The sequence below is a fragment of the Triticum dicoccoides genome, chromosome 5A (assembly GCF_002162155.2).
Source record: "Triticum dicoccoides isolate Atlit2015 ecotype Zavitan chromosome 5A, WEW_v2.0, whole genome shotgun sequence".
NCBI classification, from domain to species: Eukaryota; Viridiplantae; Streptophyta; class Magnoliopsida; order Poales; family Poaceae; genus Triticum; species Triticum dicoccoides.
Window position 1 is genome coordinate 645522815 of NC_041388.1, and position 4892 is coordinate 645527706.

The 4892-nt window shown below is 46.0% G+C and overlaps 1 non-coding gene across 1 annotated transcript; it reads right to left on the reverse strand.

Annotated features, from left to right (window-relative positions):
- Positions 1-1155: 1155 nt before the first annotated feature.
- On the reverse strand, positions 1156-1316 carry LOC119304441. Its single transcript, XR_005148269.1, has one exon. It is a non-coding gene; the product is annotated as a U1 spliceosomal RNA (small nuclear RNA).
- Between the last annotated feature and the right edge of the window lie 3576 nt (positions 1317-4892).

Genomic DNA, 4892 nt, shown 5'->3' on the forward strand with positions numbered 1-4892 from the left:
ATCTTGGACATTTTGCAGTCTTGCTGTGCCACACTTGTATCGGAACCCTCCTATGCTGTGTTCTGTGTACCATCAGTTCCATGCATGGCCTCTTCTTTTGTTACGTTCAAAGAACACACTACCTGAACGTGTGACTTAAGAGGCTGGAGGAAGCGTGGAGTTCAACATGCATGAAAATGCTGATGCTCTACCAGCTTGTTCTGGAAAACTGCTCCTCCCGCAGAGAACAGAACAGATCGGTGCTCTGTTGCAGTATTCGTCTACTGTCGTTACATATTCACGGTGGCAGGAGCTCTGAAGCTTTTGCAAGTAGTTCCATCGTCGAGTGTTTAGAGCTTAGTGAGAGGCAGTATTTCTTTATCAGTTAGGTATGCTATTGAACTACTTATTGAATCTTCTTATTTTGCTGGAACTGACAAGCTTATCAATGTGTGAGGAAGGGATTCCCCTACAGGCGCATGGTTTGGTTTTTAAGGTTGCATGTAGTGGAAAAACACACCTGGTTTGGTTTGGTGTATGGTTGCTAGCCCTGAACATCAAAAAGACATGCATGTATTGCGTTGAACCGTATGCTTGGTGATTAGCATGTGTGTACTTGCTCTTGAGTTGAGGAATACTCGTTATGAGTTTTGTGGAGTGTTATTTATTCATTTTAGCACAGAGAATTGCTAGCTGGTAGCCTTGGTTGGTGGCACATCTGAGTGTAAAGTTGTTGACGTTTTAGTTAGTTTCAGGCTCAATGAATGGAACTAAAGCTAGGTTTTCTTGTCTAGAATTTTCGCGGCGAAATGCTAAGTCTGTGTGGGGTGCTTGGCTCTGCTTGAACTGACAAGCTATAGGAAAGCCTGCAGTGAGTTGAATCGATTCTATCTAGGAGTACATGTCTCTGCATGTTGTATGTAACATTAACATGAAGGTAAAAGAGCACCAGAATATACAAGCAAAGATGCATATATTTGGTTGCCAAGAGAAACTTGGATCAGAACCATCCAGCAATTGCTGAATTTTGTTCTCTGTTCAAAGAACACACTGCCTGAAGAAACTGCTGTCTGTTCTATTCAACAGATGAACCAGACTAGGAGCACTGCATTGTAACACCAGACTTAGTAAGCAGGCCAGGTCTGGCAAGGACCAAGATTAAATTTCAAAGGATTGGCAGGGGCCGCGCGAACGCGTACCCCCTCTATCACAAATTATGACGTTCATTCTCCCACTTGTGGAGATGATGGGCCGACGCACCCACCAAGTGCAATGTGGGCCATTGACCCAGGCCACGGGCCTTGTTGATCGCCCGTCGACCCCGTCCAGGTAAGTAAGGAACAAGGTTGCACCTCGCCCTCCTCTTGTAGCCAGCTCTTCCTCTCGATGCTCCTCGGCTGGGCGAGGTGGGACTAAAAACCGAAGCACACCAGCAGCGGGGGCGAAGGGAGGCACGCGTTCTGGGAGGTTGGCTTCAGCGGGAAGGCCGTAGCTGTTTTTTGCCAGTGTTGCTCTTCTTGTCCTCTGAAATCCTCTAAAAAGGAACAGAACCATGACCAATTCTTTTCTTCAGAAAAGAAACGGAACCGCATCCACGCCGGGAGCAAGCTGCGGATCCTCGTCGCCAACGCTGACCTGTAGGTAGCCGTCCTCGGTGAGGGCTTGTTCGGTTAATCCTCTCCCCAAGAGGATTGAAGGGGATTGGCAAGGATTGATTTGTATTTTGACTTACAAGAGGTTTAAATCCCCCTCAAACCCCTTCAATCCACTCGGATTCGCACGCAACCGAACAAGGGCTGAGGGGGTGCTTGGTTAGATCGGGACGAGGTGGGCGACGTGGTGCCGTCGGATTTCCGCATCGCGGCGCACGGCAGGGACTACTATGTGCGGGGAGAAATGCCGAGACCACGCCATGATAAATGTTCTTATATTTGTTTAGGGAGGGAGTATAAACTAGTGAGTCTTAATATTACGAACCTAGCAACTATACTCAATCACACAAACGGAATTGCTACTCTCTCAATTGATTCACCGAGTATCCAAGTCTGGTTGATTACAAACCAGAGAGGAGGAGCACTAGCCCTGGTCAGGGTTCTTCAGTTCAGTTCTAATCCACTGGATGCCGATATAGGTGAACTGGATGCTACTTGATACACTCCGCGCACACTTCCAGTTGTGGCCCACTGTCAGTATTTATCCATTCGTCCCCGGCATGCATGCTTTACCCATGGTGCTGGTGGTCTCCCTGACCTGCCGGACCCACCCTCCTGCTCATTGGTTTCAGGTTCAATATTCTTGCCCGTCGTGGTGTTACCTGACTTGTCTTCAGTTGGCAAATTTTCGTGTTTTGACACTTTTCTGAAACCTATTCGAGATTTGACCCTAGTTTGAAAAAAATTCGAGATCTGACCCTTTTGCTACCGCCAGAGTCCATGACGGTAGGGTCTAATAGCCTACCGCCAACCGGGCTGGCGGTAGCTTGCACAACCCTACCGCCAAGGTGCTTGGCGGTAGGCACGAGCACGCATTGTGTTCAATATTTAGGAGTTTTTTGGCGGTAGGGCATGCAACCCTACCCGAGGGACCTTGGCGGTAGGCTGTTATACCCTACCGTCATGGTCCCTGGCGGTAGCAAAAGGGTCAGATCTCGAAAAAATTTCAAACTTGGGTCAAATCTCGAATAGGTTTCGGAAAAAGGTCAAAACACGAAATTTAGCCTCTTCAGTTTCGTCAGATAACATCCTTAGCCTGCTCTTTCTCTTTCTCTTGTTTTGCACCTGCTCGTTCTGCCATGGCGTGGTCTCGGCGTTTCTTGCACCAGTGCTGCATCCGGGGCGTTACACTTAACAGCCGTCGAGGATCATTGTGTTCTGGCTTTGTCCATATTCTCATGGTATTTGACGCTACAGGTGAGGTTGTACCGTAGACGATAAACGATGGACATTGCATGCTCCAACCTCTTGAGCGTTAGCGCACTTAGCTATGACTATGGCTCACTTATGTGTAGCAAGTCTTGCGGACAGGCAAGCCAGCCAGGAAGCTATTGTTTCCGGATGCCTCCTCTTCTTATTCGACTGACATGTAGCTTGCCTGTGAAACTTGGTTATTATTTTTCAACTTCCTCTAAGTTTTCCAGCTACACTTCTAACATAGTTAGATGATTTGGTCGTGTTGGCTTGCTCTTTAGCATGAAGATAACATACTACTATTTATCGTGGAGGCCACTGGCTAGACGACCACTCTCGCTTTGAGATCATGATGAAGAGATGTACTGCATCATAACTCACGATTTATGTTAGTCACCAACCATTAATGGGTTGCCGGTAAGTTAGCTAGGTATGACCTTACACAGGTCCATCTTATTAATGGTTGTGGATGACTGCACATGTATCATGTATGACTTTGAAATTGTATGTAGCATGCGAAATAATTGATGCAAAGTGACTGTCGGAACAAACTCTTGTGGGAGGAAGGAATTACCTATTTTTAAGGAATAAGGAGTGTATGGTGCCGTTTTATATTATGGTTCACCATATATAAAGGCTACTAGACTTCTCTAAACCACATAGAGCCCGCGTTTATCCACGACTTTCTACTATGTTTTTATGGTCTGCTAACTGTTTCGTGGTCGTTTAGCGAATTCCTTGTGAAAAGTTTGTTGCAATCATAAGCTGTAGGTGCTAGAGCAAGAGAGGCATTATAGGCTGGCATAACTGTCACAGTATTTATCATTATAATTTGTGCTGGCTTTGTGTTCTTGCTCACAAAAAAATAAATCATCAACTTGCTTTGTACTAATGCAGAACGCTTTGGTGTAGTAGCCCACAACACTTGGTCGAAGCTGCTCCATGAGCGACAAGTTTTAACTTCTAGGCTGCTTTGATCTAATTTCTGTCTACACACTTCAGCATGTGCTTTGTCTTAATGAATAGTACTAGAACAGAAACACGCAAAAGGAACACCAAGACTGTCGATTCACTCTGTTGGGGCGGTTGCAATGGGTAATCAGCCCTGCTTGTACATTGATTTAATCTGCTCAGGGGACTGAAACATATCCCACGATTCACGTGGACGCATAATGTAGTGCAGATAGTTCATCTTGGACATTTTGCAGTCTTGCTGTGCCACGCTTGTATCAGAACCCTCCTGTGTTGTGTACCTTCAGTTCCATGAGTGGCCTCTCTTTTCTCATGTTCAAAGAACACACTGCGTGAACTAAACGTATGAGAGGCTCTACCAGTCTCTTCCGAAAAAGTGGTCCTACAGCAGAGAACAGAACAGAATAGAAACAATGGCCTTTCTGCAGTATGTGTCGTAGATGTTCACAGCGGACAGGAGCTCTAAAGTTCTTGCGGGTTGTTCCATCCTCTGGTGTTTAGAGCTTAGTGAGAGACAGTGTCCAACTACTTACCGGCTCTTCTTATTTTGCTGGAAGCCTCCGACTGACAAAGTTCTAAGTGTAGCTTTGCCTCAAGAGGCATGGCATGCTGGGGCCTTATGGAATTATCAATGTGTGAGCAGGGGATTCTCCTACGGGACGGGAGCATGGTTTGGGTTTAGTTTTGCATGCGTGTTGCTTTTCAGTTACCACAACTTCTTAGTTTCAGGCTAAAGCTAGATTCCGGGTGCTTGTCTCTGCTTCAAAGGGCTACATGTTTTTGCGTGTGCATAAGTGAATTTCCCGCCAAAGTTTACTAAAGGGGAACGTCAAGAAGTGTTCATGTTGCTCAAAGAAACTTGGATCAGAAGTGCAGAACACTCCCTCCATTACTGAAATATTTTTCCAAAAAAGATGAACCACACCAGGAACTGTATGTGCCAGAGACCAGATGACCCAGCCAAGGGACTGTATTGTAAAACCGGGCTTCTTTAGCAACCAAGGCCAGGGACAAAGATTTAATTTAAAAGAATTG